This window comes from Podarcis bocagei (genome assembly GCF_964188305.1).
Source record: "Podarcis bocagei genome assembly, chromosome: 17".
Classification (NCBI taxonomy): Eukaryota; Metazoa; Chordata; class Lepidosauria; order Squamata; family Lacertidae; genus Podarcis; species Podarcis bocagei.
The window spans coordinates 7,761,300-7,779,482 of record NC_138143.1 but is presented as its reverse complement, the minus strand read 5'-3'; positions in this window follow the sequence as shown (position 1 = coordinate 7,779,482).

Genomic DNA, 18,183 nt, shown 5'->3' with positions numbered 1-18,183 from the left:
GCAAGGAACTGCCCTCCTGTACTCTGCAATATACCATGCACACTGATGGCACTGTACAAACAAATTTCCATCTCAGTTTGGCTTGTCCTTGTCCTGTCTTCCTCTCCTCCCCTTCACCAAAAAAAGAAATCTCATTCTATGGTGTACATCCCATACCCTCCAACATTTCTCCGCTGAAAATAGGGACGTCCCATTCCATAGTGAACATTTTACTATTTATACCCCACACATCTTACCGGGTTGCCCCAGCCACTCTGGGCAGCTTCCAACATATATAAAAATATAATAAAACATTACATATTTTTTTAAAAACTTCTGTATACAAGGTTGCCTTCAGATGGCTCAGTGGTGGGATAACTCCATACCTTCCAACATTTCTCCAATGAAAATAGGGACATCCTAAGGAAAAGTGGGACATTCTGGGATCAAATCAGAAACGGATTAGAATTCTCTAAATCAGGGACGTCCCTGGAAAAAAGGGACACTTGGAAAGTCTGACATCCCTTTCTGTGGTTAAGATCTGCTTCGATTTCAACCCTTTCTCAACAAACCCTCTTCCTCCAGTTCCCTGCTTCCATCAGGGGGGAAAATATAATTGCTGAAATAATTTGTAATAATCAATAAAATTTCAAAAAAAGAGATAAGCGCTGTTTGATAGTGTAACGGTCTCCCTTGGAAGGTGGTGGACTCTCCTTCCGTGGAGGTTTCCAAGCAGAGGTTGGATGGCCATCTGTTAGGGATGCTTCAGTTGAGATTCCCGCATTGCAGGGGGTTGGACTAAATGACCCTTGTGGTCCCAACTCTAAGATTCTATGATTTGTGGGTTGCTAGCCTGCTGTATGTAATAGCTGAAGAGTGATGGCGGATAGGGAGACTTCATTACAAGAAACCCCACAAACCCTTATTTGTTTCCCCAAATTACTAGTGGCAAGGGAGGCCTTCGCAGGTGTCAAGTGGCATGTGCAAGGGCACTGTGCTGCCCATGAACGCTTTGTTTGGGATCCCAAATCTGAGATGTTCCTTGGACTCTTCCTTGAATTTTCAGCTTCCATTTAAAGAGAAAGGAAGTGCTGGAAGTGTGAGGAGGCAGAGGGTACATTGATACATTTATGGTGGGGTTTGCGAAAGTTAAAAAATTCACGAGGAAATAAAAAAGATGCTCAGAATTAATTTAGAGGAAAAACCAGAGGCATCTTTACTGAGTATAATAGGTAAAGATAGGAAATTATTATTCTTATACGTGACAGCCGCAGCAAGGCTACTCCTTGCACAAAACTGGAAAGGGAAATATATACCCACAAAGGTTGACTGGATAAATAAACTAACTGAATTTATAGAATTGGCAATATTAACTGCAGTAATAAGGTACCAATCAAACCAGAAAATAAAAATACAATGGAAATGGTTTGAGGATTATATGTCCAAGTACTGCTCAAAAACTAACATGTTGATGTTTGGATTAATGTTTGTAAAGCTTGTTAAAAAAATAAATAAATAGTAAGTTAAAAGAGTTAAGAAATATAAATTTAGATAAAAATTGTAATGTGAAATATTATAATATATAGGAGGGTGAGGGACGGTGGAGGGAAGTCACAAGGATGTTTTAATGTCTGTAATTTAGGGTGGTAGGGTAATATGAATTTTGTTTCATGTCTATGTGTTTGTTTGTTTGTTTGTTTGTTTGTTAATAAAATTTTCTAATAAAAAAGAAAGAAAATAAATTCTTCAGCCTATTTACTAACAAAATTATACAGATGAAATGAGCAAGCAGTGTTCTGCTCAGCTGATCAGTCAGAGGTTAAGCCTTCCTCGGCCCTCAGAGCTCTTTCCTGCCACTGAATACAAAGGCATTAGTCTGATTGACAAGCAAGGAAGGGATTTCCTGCTTCATTTTCCTCCAGGGCCTGATCCATTATTTAGGCAGGCTGTGACTGCAGATTGGAAGGTGCCAAAAAGAAGGCAGTGGTCAAATATTTCATTCATGATTGCATTTTCGGAGGCACCGTTTGGATTTTCTAGCTCAGGCACCCAAACCTATTGGTCTGCCATTTACTTGTGCTGACCAATGAGGAAGAGAGTAGGATCTCTTCACTTCCCTTCTATTTCTTTGAAAATTATAGCAGCCATTTTGCTCTAATTGGCTAGGGCGGCATTTGTTTTCCTGCTTGTTGGGATGGGACTAATCTCCCTGGCAGGGCTCGTTGCATTTATTTTTCCAGCTGCAAAAGTGCCTGGTGGACATTTTATGATTAAGCACAATTTCATGGGTGCTTTATTTACAATGAACCTTTATCTACAGTGTTTAATACATTTAAAGCTGCCACCCTACACAAGCCTAGTAAAGGTAAAGGTAAAGGGACCCCTGACCATTAGGTCCAGTCGTAACTGACTCTGGGGTTGCGTCGCTCATCTCGCTTTACTGGCCGAGGGAGCCGGCATACAGCTTCCGGGTCATGTGGCCAGCATGACTAAGCCGCTTCTGGGGAACCAGAGCGGCGCATGAAAACGCCATTTACCTTCCTGCCAGAGCAGTACCTATTTATCTACTTGCACTGCGTGCTTTCGAACTGCTAGGTCGGCAGGAGCAGGGACCGAGCAATGGGAGCTCACTCCGTTGCGGGGATTCGAAGCGCCGACCTTCTGATCGGCAAGTCCTAGGCTCTGTGGTTTAACCCACAGCACCACCCGCGCCCCTCCCGGAAGACCGTTTGACTTCCAAAACGTTCAAAAACCGAAGCATGCATTTCTGGAAGCATTTACTTATGGAAAACTCAATATGGAAGCCACGTGGCACACTTGACTTCCGAAAAGCGTTCGAAAACTGAAGCAGTTACTTCTGGGTTTTCAGCTTTTGAAAACCAAAGCGGCTACTTCCGGGTTTTTGGCATTCGAAAACCAAAATGCTTGACTTACGAGATGTTTGAAAACCGAGGTACCACTGTAGACATTAGCATACTAATAGTTAGTTTTGCTGGTTTGCTGGTATACATCGCTTCCATTCCAGCTCCTTCTTTATATTTATATTAAAATTATGTTTAAATTTATTTAAAAATAATTTGTTGTTGTTGTTGTTTAGTCGTTTAGTCGTGTACGACTCTTTGTGACCCCATGGACCAGAGCACGCCAGGCACTTCTGTCCTCCACTGCCTCCTGCAGATTGATCAAACTCATGCTGGTAGCTTCAAGAACACCATCCAACCATCTCATCCTCTGTCGTCCCCTTCTCCTTGTGCCCTCCATCTTTCCCAACATCAGGGTCTTTTCCAGGGAGTCTTCTCTTCTCATGAGGTGGCCAAAGTATTGGAGCCTCAGCTTCACGATCTGTCCTTCCAGTGAGCACTTAGGGCTGATTTCCTTAAGAATGGATAGGTTTGATCTTCTTGCAGTCCATGGGACTCTCAAGAGTCTCCTCCAGCACCACAATTCAAAAGCATCCATTCTTTGGCGATCAGCCTTCTTTATGGTCCAGCTCTCACTTCCATACATCACTACTGGGAAAACCATAGCTTTTACTATAGAGACCTTTGTTGGCAAGGTGATGTTTCTACTTTTTAAGATGCTGTCTAGGTTTGTCATTGCTTTTCTCCCAAGAAGCAGGCGTCTTTTAATTTCGTGACTGCTGTCACCATCTGCAGTGATCATGGAGCCCAAGAAAGTAAATAATATTATTATTATAAATAATAATAATAATTATTACTAAATTTAAAATAAAATAAAAAAGTTACGTAATGGAAGGACATGGATGCGCTGGGAATTATACTTGCTAGCGCTCACCCAATCCCCCACCCAGCAAAAAAAAGAACTACATGAGCACTCCTTTGATTCAAAGGCACAATAAAATAGCGCTCTGCTAATAATAATAGTTTTTAAAGACTTTTCATAAGTCATCAAATGTCAGTGTGCCTTGTGTTAATGATGCTGCAAGCACTATATGATACATGCCATTTAAAATGTGGTGGGTTACTTGGGAGGAGGGTATTGTTTTTATTTTGATTATGTATTTTGTGGTTTTATATTTTGATTTTATTCTGTGAACGGCCCTGAGACCTCTGGATATAGGGCAGTACCAGGGGCGCCGACTTATAAAAAATATTGGGGGGGCCCATACCGGGGTCCTGCCGCTGGTTCGCTCGGGTAGCCGGGAGAACGCAGTTCGAGGTGGCGGTGTTGGGGAGAGACCCTCGCTCAGGGCGCCACTAGACTTGGCGGCCGGCGGCCTATCTGGGGGGTTTTGGAGCGTATTTCGGCGGAGCGATTGGGGAGGAGGGGGCTTGTTGCCGGATTCTTCAGCTGAGCCGGAGATCCGCTGCTGGGGGTCCCTGGGCCGAGTTGTGAGCACGGCCTGCTGAAGGGAGATCCAGCCGATTGCACGACGGGGACGGCCGGGGCTCTCCGGCTAGGGCGCGCGGCTGGCTGGCTGGCGAGGGAGCAGGTGGGGAGGAGGCGGGGGTCCTCACTCTCTTAGGAAACGCACCCGCGCGCCCGATTGCCACGAAGTCCGAAGGGTGCGTGTGTGGAATTAAAAAGCAAAAACGAGATACGGGCAGGGCAGACAAAGAGTTTTCTGCAAGAGGATGGAGGGCAGGTTGAAGAGAAAATCACTCAGGATGAGACAGTCAAATCAGCCATGATAAAATGGGCTCAGGATATTGGGTATAACATCATGTTTGAGGACTGGGAAAGGTTATGGACCACCGGAATGAAATTCACGGCATGTAATGCCTTGAAGGAAAATATTATGAAAATGATTTATAGGTGGTACATGACCCCAGTCAAGCTTGCAAAAATATATCACCTGTCTGATAATAAATGTTGGAAATGTAAGGAGGCTGAAGGGACATTCTTTCACCTCTGGTGGACTTGTCCAAAAGTGAAGGCCTTCTGGGAAATGATCTATAATGAGTTAAAAAAGGTATTTAAGTATACCTTTCCCAAGAAACCAGAGGCCTTCCTCTTGGGCATTGTTGGCCAGAAAGTGTTAAAGAAGGATAGAACTTTCTTTATGTATGCAACTACAGCAGCAAGAATACTTATTGCAAAATATTGGAAGACACAAGATTTGCCCACACTGGAAGAGTGGCAGACGCAATTGATGGACTACATGGAACTGGCTGAAATGACTGGCAGAATCCGAGATTTGGGAGAAGAAACAACGGAAGAGGACTGGGAAAAATTTAAGGACTATTTACAAAAACAATATAAGTTGTATGAATGTTAAAAATTTACACGATTCGGAAACTATAGCTTCAGCAATTAGATTTGGGAAACAGGAAATTATATTTTAAGTAAGAAAAGGTCAAAATCTAAGGTAATACTATGTTTAATTTAAGATATAAGTAACTGATGAAAAGTATGTTAAATTTAGAGGTATAGTATTTGAAAAGTACAAAATAAGGTACGAAACAAGGTAATAATTTGCTGATATCTTTATTATAAAGAATGCAGGGTAAGGGAGATGCGAGGAAGTCCAGTTAGTTATATAAAAAATGTGTTGAATGGTTGGTTTTCTTTTCTTCTTTTTCTTTTTTTCTTTTTCTTGTTCTTTTACTTTTTTCTTCAGTGTATCTTTCTAACTTTGTATTTGAAACCTTAATAAAATATTTATAAAAAAAGAAGAAGAGAAAATCCTTTCGCTTTTCTGGGGCTCAGGGAAGTCTCAGAGCCGGAGGTTGGGGAAGGGACCCCCTTTGCTCTGCCCTCTTCTCCCGTCTTAGATTTGCATGGGGGTCCCCGCCCAAGCTTGCCTGGCCACCGGGCCACACAAGGGCCGCGCTCTACGCGGCACACCTTGCTAGCCGCGCAACTGTCCTCCGCGGCTGTGGAGCGGCCCTGCGCCGGTGCCCAGCCCCTCTGGGCGCCCGCTGCGCTGCCAATGACAAGCGGGCGACGTCGCGGGCGGGGAAGGCGTCGCTTTCTTTCCCGATCCTTCATCCTCCCAGTCTTCCAGCCCTTTTTGGGTTGGAAGCTCGTCTCGTTCGCCCTTCTCCTTTCTTCACCCTGCGCGCAATTTTCCTCCCTCGTCTCCCTCCCCATTTCTCCTTCCTTCCTGACTGACTGACTGACGGGCTTGGGCTCGGGCTCAGGCTCGGGCTCCGGGTCGGGCTCAGGCTCGGGCTCGGGCTCGGGCTCCGGGTCGGGCTCAGGCTCAGGCTCGGGCTCGGGCAGCCACAGCGTCGGCGGTGTTGGCGATCGGCGGCGCGGGGGGATGGCCCTCCCGGGGGAGCCGGCGCTGCTCAATGGGGTTGCCAAGGAGACAGGCCGGCCGCCCTCCTCCCCCGGCCCGGCGCCCCCCGCCGCGCCGGTGCCCGTTATCGAGCTGGTGCGCGCCGGGCGCCCTATAAAAGCCGCGGACGCGCCCACCGCCGCCCGAGATTATTGGGGGGGCTGAGCCCCCCCAAACGAATTTTTGAGGGGGCTCGGGCCCCCTCAAGCCCCATGGAGTCGGCGCCTATGGGCAGTACAGTGGTACCTCGGGTTACATACGCTTCAGGTTACATACACTTCAGGTTACAGACTCCACTAACCCAAAAATATAACCTCGGGTTAAGAACTTTGCTTCAGGATGAGAACAGAAATCGTGTGGCGGCAGCAGGAGGCCCCATTAGCTAAAGTGGTGCTTCAGGTTAAGAACAGTTTCAGGTTAAGAACGGATCTCTAGAACGAATTAAGTACTTAACCCGAGGTACCACTGTATATAAATTCAATTAATCATCATCATTACCATCCTCCTCCTCCTCACACAACCATATTCCACACAGCACTCTCTCTCATAGATCCACTAGTTGGGCAGTAGGGTGACCAAAATATTGTAGCTATTATCTTGGGTAAAGATGGCAGATTGGCAACAAAAAGGGCCCCTCCCAACTAGGGCTGTTCTGCGGGTGTATTCTGCAACTACTCACTGATGCAATGCCTTCTGCTTGTGCAACTGGGCTTCTTCCTCTCGCCCTGCAAGCCCCCGGCGATTGGCTGGGGGGCGGGCGGTGTAAAAGGAGAAGAGGAGGGATTGTTCCATCTGGTAAGCTGAAATGCTTGTCCTGGTGGAACAGTCCGAAAAGCACAACGTTGAATTCCACTTGGCGTTTCTGCACCAGGTAGAAATAGCTTCTTTTTCTTCTTTGGTGATCACTTGTAGCCGAGTAAGATTGTCTTCCATAAACAAGGTTTTAACAATGAATCCGTAAGTGACTGTGGAGGCCAATTCAGGACCCACATGTCCTTCCACAGTGGGGACATTGGTTCCCGGGTGGGAGTTGATCACGGTGTGGATTTGGCAAGTGTGCCTTCCTCTTAGTGAGGCATCAGGCATAAGCCTGCATTTTATTAATGTTTGATCAGGACTTGTATATTAAAGAGAGGGCTTAGATTTTCAAAAGTTTCATGCCAGGCAGACCAGCTGCTTAAGAAAACACTGGCAATGTTTTCCTCCTAGACAAGGGGCCCCTTGATTTATAGCAGAAAACAAATCTCAAAGTCGTAAAAGCTGGAATTACAGACTGAGTAAGGACACTGACCCTACATGTTACAGAAGATAACAAAGGCAGAGATAAATATAATTAGGAATGAGTAAATAGTAAAATAATACCAATGTGCCTCCCAGTAAAATGAGCCAGATCTTCTTTCTAAGGTTAAAGACCAAATGGAGAAAGAGAGCAATTTTTGGGAAGTCTTTTTAAAGCTGTTTCTTTCTTAAACTGAGAAAGTTAGAGGGCAATAAATGTTGGGAAGAGCTAATGGGAAAAGCAACTGGCTGGAGAAGGGGGGGGTGTTAAACTGAAGAGGCTTCTTTTGAAACTGCTTTTTTTACTGAGTTCCCTTTTCTACTTTACAAAGACCTTATTCCTTTTAAGAGGCTACCTGTGTTGTGTATTAAGTGTATTGGCATAGATGTAATTATGCAAAGGATTTAACAAATGCTAGATTTTTATTTCATATAGTTGTAAGAGTTGTATTTTGAAATTAAGTCAGCCACCAGCCGAGCCCCCCCCCCCTGCCAGACAGGAAGACGCCATCCAAGCTGTCCTGATATATAAGCTGTCAGACATTTGTTTAGAAACCTTCAAATGAAGGAGATCTTTCAATGTTGATGTGAAACTCAAGATCCTTGACATATGTTTAAGATAAAAATTTAAGATTAACCATTTGTTTTAGAAGGCAATAGGGCAAGGAGGGCAAGAGGTGAGCTGGTAATTAAGATTCCTTGTTGAGACACATGTAAGATATATTACTACTTATTTGTCATTTATAGATGTAACAATATATAGCTCTTTGTGTTCCATATAAGGACAGGAGGATATGGGTGTATCTTTTAGGATTGGTTATAGCAATCAGCCAATAGGAAATCCAACCAGGCTGATTGGACAGAGGCAGCCAAAGGAGGAGCAAAGGGGGCTGGATTAAGGGAATATAAGTGCTGGCCATAATGGCAGGAGGCCAGGCCAGAGCTTGGTAACCATATACCACTGTGCCTCTCATTTATTTGTCTGACAAATAAATAATTATTTTAATTTCTCTATTGCTGCGTTGAATATTTCATTCCAGCTAAGCGTTAACCACAAGCAGGGTGCTACATTTTATGGTGCTCCTGTGACTCGGATAAGTGGTCTGCTGGAACGCAGCCCCTTCGCCCTAATGGGCAGGGTACAAGAGAGAGGATCTCTAAACTGCTTACCCAGCGCGCACTGGTAAATTTTTCCAGGGGGAACGCAGAAGTCTCGTCTGTCTGATACCCTGCTCACTGGCAGCGACGGACCGGGGGGAAACGGAACCAACCAAGGGTAAGTGCACTAAGGGGTTTTTGGCCCTCCAATTAATTGGGAGGAAGAGAAGTCTTGATCAAACTTCTGCGTCTCAGTAAGTGGGAACTGAGTACGCTAGGTGGTTGGGTACATCAGATGGTGATCTGGTGTAGGGAAAGGAAAGTTGGGAGGTAGAGTGTGGTGAAGTATCTAGCGCATTGTATGTGTGAGAAAGTACAGAGCAATCTGTAGCTGACCTGAGTGTGGAGTGGGCAGTACTTCGGTTCCTGGTAAGGCGACTTCACCAGGCAAGGAAACCCACGAAGCGTGTGTGTGAGTGACTGAGTGGATACTTCACAGGGCCATACAATGGGAGTTGGGGGTTCAAAAGGGGAAAACACACCTCTTGAATGTATGTTAAATAATTTTAAGAAAGCCTTCTCAGGGGCGTATGGAGTCAAAATGACGCCAGAGCGCCTGAGAACGTTATGTGAATTAGAGTGGCCGAAGCAAAATACTGAATGGCCATCTCAAGGAACCTTTGATATAAATTTAGTAAGCAAACTTTGGTCTAACATCGCCAAAGAAACTGGAGGGTGCCCAGAACAATTTTCATATATAGATTCCTGGCTGAGCACATTAAATAAAAATCCTCCATGGATAAGGGAATGCAAAGTCCAACGATGCAAATTATTGGCTGTAAAAGCCGAAGCTAGGAAAGGAATCTTGCCAAATAAACTCAAACCCATTTTTGAGGGACCAGAGGAAGAGCTGCTTCCACCTCCACCCTATGCTCCACATCGAAGGGAGCCTAATCCAAACACTCCACCAGTTGTAACCCCAAGGCAAGAAAGTGGAATGAATAATGGGGCTGGAGTCACAGAACTTGATTCCTTGATAGATTATGATAAATATCTTCAGGAGGCATTGGAGGCCTATAATAAAGCCCAAGCAGAAGCGGTTATTCCATCTGTGAGTCCCAGTAGAACTCCATCTACAGTCTCTTTTAGTGGAACAACTGATTGCCTACCCCAAACCCCTGTACATCCAAGTCCTAGAGAATTATTACAGAAGTTACAGGGAGACCTTAATCGGTCAGCAAGCAATACAGCCAGGCGTATAAGGCTGCTAAAAGAACGCCTTGGGACAAATACCATCCCCTATGATTTGAGGCCCCTAGAGCAAAGCGAAGAGAAAGATCACGTAGTAGCCCCTCTCAGAAGAGTATTTGATGCACTTGAGGAGCCTGTGCTGGTTAACGGGCAACTCGGACCACGGCCACCTCGAACTTCGACCCTCCAGTACATTCCATTCACAACTACGGATCTGATGAATTGGAAAACACACACCCCATCTTTTGCAGAAAAACCTCAGGCTATGATGGACTTGGTGACTTCAATAATAAATACTCATAGTCCTACTTGGACAGATTGCCGCCAGCTCCTGAATACTCTGTTCACCACTGAGGAAAGGAGAGACATAATTGAAAAGGCACAGATATATTTGCGTGAGCAGGCCAGAGTGGGAAATATTTTTAATATTGACCGTCATCTCCAAGACAACTTTCCCTTGGAAGATCCTAATTGGGATCCAAACAATGCAATTCACCTGGCCAGACTTACCACTTACCGCCAGACGCTTGTGCAAGGTATCCGCAGGGCATGCCAGAAGCCCACTAATATGTCTAAAGTCTCAGAAGTAGAACAGAAACCAAATGAGAGTCCAGGAGACTTTTTAGAGAGGCTGCAAGAAGCCTATCGTATATGGACTCCTTTTGACCCTGAAGCCCCTGAAAACAGCAGAATGATTACTGCTACATTTGTGGCCCAGTGCGCTTCTGACATTCGTAAGAAAATTCAGAAATCAGAAGGATGGGAAGGGATGCTGATGAGCCAAATTATGGCCATTGCACGCCGAGTTTATCGGAATAGGGATGAGGCTGAGAAGCAAGAGAAGAAGAAGTGGCAGAAGGAAAAGATGGTAATGCTAGCCACAGCAGTGAAGCAAGACTACCGCCCCTTAAATGGAGGAAGAGGGCGGGGAAGGAATCCACCACTGGGAAGGAATCAATGTGCGAATTGCAAGAAGGAGGGTCATTGGAAGCGGGAGTGTCCTGAACCCCTGAGGTTGGAAGAAGTACGCCCAGGCCCAGGCCCAGGCCCAGGCTCCGGCCCAAGAAACCAGGGACGGGGACGGGGAATGATCCGAAATGGAAGATATCAGAGACCTGGACAAGGACGGAGTAGGGACAATGTCATTGGACTGGCATGGTTCCAGTTACAGATGGGTAGCCGTGTTGGTCTGCCATAGTCCAAATAAAAAAATTCCTTCCTGTAGCACCTTAAAGACCAACTAAGTTAGTTCTTGGTATAAGCTTTCGTGTGCATGCACACTTCTTCAGATACACTGAAACAGAAGTTGCCAGTTGGATCTGGCAACTTCTGTTTCAGTGTATCTGAAGAAGTGTGCATGCACACGAAAGCTTATACCAAGAACTAACTTAGTTGGTCTTTAAGGTGCTACAGGAAGGAATTTTTTAATTGGACTGGCAGAGGAGGATTTTACCCAAGACTAGGAACGACCGGACTCCATAAAGTTAGGCTTCCAGGAGCCCACGGTCACGATTCAATTAGGAAGCCATTTAATAGACTTTATGATTGATACTGGGGCTGAATACTCAGTACTCCCAGAACTATTGCAGAAAAAGGCATCCAAAAGTGTAGTCATTAAAAGTGCCACTGGTCAGTCAGCTAAGAGGTCTTTCCTCCAACCTTTGGAATGCCAGATTGGGGGACATCGTTTAACCCATCAATTTTTGTATATACCTGAGTGTCCAATACCTCTCTTAGGTAGAGATATGCTGTCCAAATTGCAGGCCCAAATCACCTTCACTCCTCGAGGTCCAGAAATGAAACTGCCATCAAAGGCAGCAGGAATAATTTCCCTCTCAGTACCTAAGGAACAATCATGGCGCCTAATGTCAGCCCTGCAAGTCCAACCCACATTGGATACAGAGTTAAACAAGCTCCTCCGAACCCTACAGGTGCCACCAGGAGTATGGGCCGAAAATAGCCCACCAGGAATGGCCAAGAATATAGCTCCAATTGTAGTAACCTTAAAACCTATGGCTACCCCTGTATCTGTAAAGCAATATCCTTTACCCCGGCGAGCAGCAGAGGGCATCCAGAAACATTTGGACCGCCTATTAAAATATGGTCTGCTTAAGCCCTGCCAATCAGAATGGAACACACCCCTTTTGCCTGTTCGAAAACCTGGGACAGATGAATACAGGCCAGTGCAGGACTTGAGGCTCGTAAACCAGGCTATTGAGACCTTGCACCCAAATGTACCAAACCCATATACCTTGCTGAGTTTGATCCCACCAGAAGCAACATTTTTTACTGTATTGGACTTGAAAGATGCATTCTTCTGTTGCCGGCTGGCACCACAGAGCCAACCTATATTTGCCTTCCAGTGGGAAGACCCTTTAACAGGAACAAAAGGCCAGCTAACCTGGACGAGATTGCCCCAGGGATTCAAAAATTCCCCAACTTTATTTGGCACTGCCTTGGCGAAGGATCTAACAAGTTACCCCTCAATACCTGGAGAAAAGGTGGTTCTGCAATATGTAGATGACCTTATACTAGCAGCAAAGGATTTTGATACCTGTAAAGAAGGTACAGAGGAACTGCTCCACTTGCTCTGGGAAGCTGGCTACCGAGTTTCCCAGAAAAAGGCACAGTTATGTTTAGAAAAGGTCAAATATTTGGGCTTTGACATCTCACACCAACAACGAGCATTGAGACCAGAGAGGAAAGAAGCTATTTGCCTTATCAAGGAACCTACCACAAGGAAACAACTCAGAGGATTCCTGGGAACAGCAGGGTTTTGTAGACTATGGATACCTGATTTCAGCAGTCTGGCCAAACCCTTACATGAAAGCACTCGAGGTGCAGAAAAGGACCCATTCGTATGGGGACCTGAGCAACAACAAGCCTTTTTAGTTATCAAACAACGACTTATGGAGGCCCCAGCCCTTGGACTGCCTAATTCGGAAAAACCCTTTCAGCTGTATGTACATGAACAGAATGGGATTGCAGCGGCAGTCCTGACCCAGAGATTAGGAAGTTGGAACCGTCCAGTAGCTTATTTGTCAAAACAATTGGACTCAGTAGCAAAAGGATGGCCTCCATGCCTAAGGGCAGTAGCGGCCACTGCAAGCCTTGTTAAAGAAGCTGATAAATTTACCTTCGGCCAGACGATGTATGTGAATGTACCTCATGCTGTTCTGACGCTCATGGAATATAAGGGTAGTTATTGGCTAACGAACCCAAGGATGGCTAGGTACCAAGGCCTATTGTGTGAAAATCCCAGGATTCATCTACGAGTAGTGAATATGCTCAATCCAGCGACTTTGCTGCCCCTACCAGAGGTAGATGATGAAGAATCACATGATTGTCTCCAAATAATGGATGAAGTTTATTCCAGTAGACCCGATCTGAAAGATGAACCATTGAAAAATCCAGATGTTGTGTATTATACTGATGGTAGCAGTTACCTGCATGAAGGTGCCAGACGAGCAGGATATGCTGTGGTCACCAATGAGGAAGTTGTGGAAGCTGAAGCTTTGCCTGCTGGCACCTCAGCACAAAAAGCTGAACTTATAGGTTTAACTAGAGCTCTGCAATTGGCAGCCGGATGTAAGGCAAACATCTATACTGATTCTAAATATGCCTTCTTAACCCTGCATGCACATGGTGCTCTATGGAAAGAAAGAGGTCTAATAGGAGCCCACGGGAAGGCCTTGAAATATGGACCTGAAGTAGAAATCCTGTTAGAAGCAGTATGGGCTCCAGAACAGATTGCTGTAATGCACTGCAAAGGTCATGGACGAGGAAGGGATCCAATAACCAGAGGAAATCATGCTGCTGACAAAGCAGCCCGAGAGGCAGCCCAAAAGCCTGTGGGAGGATTTATAGCAGCCCTCATACCAGAGGTAGTTCCAGAAGAAGTTAAACCTCACTATACCCCAGAAGAGAGGAAGTGGGCTGAACAGGAAGGAGCAGTTGTGAAGGACGGTTGGATGATCCTGCCGGACAATAGGATTTATGTACCTCATCATCTAGCAGGCACAATTGTAAGAAATTATCATGAATCTACTCACCTTGGCGGTACTGCAACCAGAGAGAGTCTCAGTCGGAAGTTGTATATTATTAACCTATCACAATTAGCAACTTGCATTTCACAGAAATGTGTTCTTTGTGCTAAAAACAATCCCAGGCAGGGACCGGTACAACCTCCTGGAATCCAACATGTGGGATATGTCCCCATGGAAAGCCTAATTGTGGACTTCACAGAGCTGGTCCCTTCTAAGGGATTCAAGTATCTCCTTGTGTTTGTAGATACTTTTACCGGATGGGTTGAAGCTTTTCCCACCCGAACTGAAAAGGCACGAGAGGTAACTAAGAGACTCCTCACTGAATTGATCCCGAGGTTTGGGTTACCTAGATGCATTGGAAGTGATAATGGGCCAGCGTTCATTGATCAAGTAGTACAAGAAGTATGTCGAGTCCTACAAGTGAAATGGAGACTGCATGCAGCCTATAGGCCTCAGAGTTCAGGGAAAACTGAAAGAATGAATCGGACTCTGAAAACCCAATTGGCAAAATTAACCCAGGAAACGGGATTGGGATGGGTAGATGTGTTACCCATAACACTGTTTCGTGTTCGGTGTGCACCCACAAAAAGACTTAAGTTGTCACCTTTTGAGCTCCTGTATGGGAGACCGCCCTCCTTTGTTCAGGATATTTCAGCTGATCTTAAACAAATAGGAGACCATGTGACACAGGGACAAGTGCAATCTCTCTCCCGTGTTTTTGTTTCTCTTAACAGGTGGGCCCTCGAGCGCACGCCGTGCAGCATTGCCGAGCCGATTCATCAGTTCCAGGCTGGCGATAGCGTATGGGTGAAAGAGTGGAAACGTGATCCACTTGCACCTAAGTGGCGTGGACCTTACACCGTCTTGCTCTCTACTCCAACAGCGGTGAAGGTAGCTGAGGTGACCCCCTGGATTCATCACTCCCGTTTGAAGAAGTCCGAAGGCAGTTGGACGTGCAAAGGTGACCCCTCTAATCCTCTTAAACTGACTCTCTCCAAAAACCCCTGTATCTAGCCCTACCGGGAACGGGCTAGGTCACGGGCAACATTAGACGACCGGCCTGCTGCAGCCACAACCTGGAAGCTGGCTGACCTGCGCACGCCTGAAGCTTGAGGAGCATCTGAACCAGCGATTGTGAAAGGGAAGATTCTCTTATACAATTAATTGACTGCCCCCCCCCCTTGTGGAACAATTATCAGAGATATTACTCATTGGGGATCCTCGGGATATATGTTTTGGTCTTGGTGGTTCCCCATTTCTGTCACTGGGGGAGTTATATTGGGACTAATATTTATTTGCTATCACAATAAGGTAATCTTTTGTGGAAGGAATGCATATGCTAGACATCAACATGATTTTATTATTAATCCTGATCCCTTGGGAAGGGGAAGGGTCCTTGAATCTGACCAAATTGACTAAATATGGATTCCGCCATGACCACAATATGTGGGTAGGTTTAGCTGAAATGGTAGCCAATGTTGCAAATAGGACCAATTGCCTTGTTTGCTCTCTTGGGCCAGATGATTCAGAGGGAGGTATGCCCTTATTACCGATACCATTAGATGCCATTGGTATGGTAAGCGAAATACCACACCAAACAGAAATACAGAATTTCCCCGGATGGAACTCAACTAAACCATTACGAGTTATACCTGTACAAGGGGAATTCTGTGTACATAAATCATCAGGTGCAGCTGATTCTACCATAATAGGCTCTTCTCATTGTCACTATACTTGGGATAATATTAAGAATACCTGGGCACACGATACTACCTATCGAACTCGGAATGCCTTGCCCTGTGCACCTCCTTTTATTCATGCATGGAAAGTGGTATGGAACATAACTGTGACAGAAAAAGGCAATCTAACATACTGCACTGTGAACTCTCTACCTCTTTTGATATTTCGCCTTCTGTACTCCACGTACCAAAAACCTCAGACCCGATGGTTGTGGTGGATATGTGGAGAATGGGCATACAAGAAACTCCCCTCCAAATGGAGTGGGACTTGTTTCCTGGGATGGGTATTACCACCAATGTGGATTATGCCCACTAATTTGGCCAAGCGTACACGAAGAAACGCTGATATTTCTCATATAGCAGGAGGAAGTACCCAAAGTTGGAGCGGTACTGATGATTGGCCACCAGAGCGCATTATAGCCTATTATGATCCTGCCTCCTGGAATCCTGGTGAGCTCATACAAGGGGCACGGGATCCTATTTATAATCTAAACAGAATAATTCGATTGCAAGCAGTAGTGGAACTTGTAACCAATGCAACGGCCCAGAGTTTGAGACTTATTGCACGACAGCTGGATGAAAGTAGAGCCGCCATTTTGCAGCTGAAAATGGGAATGGATTATGTACTTGCCAAGCAGGGAGGCCTATGTGGAGTCTTGAACTTGACAGGGAATGCCTGTTGCTTTAACATTTCAGATAATGGTGAGGCAATCCGTGTGTTGGCCACAAAGATGGAGAATATAGCACATGTCCCAGTACAAACATGGGAAGGATGGGATATGGGATGGCTCACCAATTGGTTACCTAATGTTGCGGGACTCAAAGGGATACTATTGTCTTGCTTGTTTTTCTTGACGGTAGTGATAATGGTTTTATGTATGATGCCATGTATCATTTCATGTTTTAGAAGTACAATTAGCAAGATGGTTTCAAATGAAACTCTACCTCATATCATGGCCCTATACAGAGCTTTACCTCAGGAATATGATGAAGGTCAAGCTATCAAGGACACTTGGGACGAAGGTCCTTGAGCTTGAAAGGGGGGAATGAGGCATCAGGCATAAGCCTGCATTTTATTAATGTTTGATCAGGACTTGTATATTAAAGAGAGGGCTTAGATTTTCAAAAGTTTCATGCCAGGCAGACCAGCTGCTTAAGAAAACACTGGCAATGTTTTCCTCCTAGACAAGGGGCCCCTTGATTTATAGCAGAAAACAAATCTCAAAGTCGTAAAAGCTGGAATTACAGACTGAGTAAGGACACTGACCCTACATGTTACAGAAGATAACAAAGGCAGAGATAAATATAATTAGGAATGAGTAAATAGTAAAATAATACCAATGTGCCTCCCAGTAAAATGAGCCAGATCTTCTTTCTAAGGTTAAAGACCAAATGGAGAAAGAGAGCAATTTTTGGGAAGTCTTTTTAAAGCTGTTTCTTTCTTAAACTGAGAAAGTTAGAGGGCAATAAATGTTGGGAAGAGCTAATGGGAAAAGCAACTGGCTGGAGAAGGGGGGGGGTGTTAAACTGAAGAGGCTTCTTTTGAAACTGCTTTTTTTACTGAGTTCCCTTTTCTACTTTACAAAGACCTTATTCCTTTTAAGAGGCTACCTGTGTTGTGTATTAAGTGTATTGGCATAGATGTAATTATGCAAAGGATTTAACAAATGCTAGATTTTTATTTCATATAGTTGTAAGAGTTGTATTTTGAAATTAAGTCAGCCACCAGCCGAGCCCCCCCCCCTGCCAGACAGGAAGACGCCATCCAAGCTGTCCTGATATATAAGCTGTCAGACATTTGTTTAGAAACCTTCAAATGAAGGAGATCTTTCAATGTTGATGTGAAACTCAAGATCCTTGACATATGTTTAAGATAAAAATTTAAGATTAACCATTTGTTTTAGAAGGCAATAGGGCAAGGAGGGCAAGAGGTGAGCTGGTAATTAAGATTCCTTGTTGAGACACATGTAAGATATATTACTACTTATTTGTCATTTATAGATGTGTAATGGGATGATTAGCTGCTTGTGCGTAAAATCGTGCTCCCTCAGAGTTTGTGCGACTCCACAAACCTCTGTGTGTGACAGAGCTCCACAAACATGTCTGCTCTTAGTCACTCGTAGAGTCTGACAGTGGCTGTCTGCGGAAGCGTTTCCAGCAAAGAAGCTCCTTAACGGAAACGCGTCTCCTGGACTCACGGCGTGACAGTTTCCGGCGAGGTGTGGGTCTCCCTATGGGAGACTCAGATACCTCCCCACTGTTCTCGCTGGAAGCGTCTCTGAGCCCTCCCTCCTGCTCGCATTCCCTCAGAGATCCACTCCTCCCCCTGCTGGTTCCTGCCTCAGCTGTTGAGTCTCTTTCTTCCTCCCTGAGACCCTCCACCGCCTGATGCTCCGATGGCAGTTCCCTGACATCCACCTCCCCTCCAGGGCCCCCCTCACCCCTCCCATTTCCTCTTCCCTGGGAGGTGAAGGGTTAAAACCCCGAAAAGAATCTTCTTCATCTTCAGACGTCTCGAACAACTCCCTCCATCGATCGCCGTCCTCGC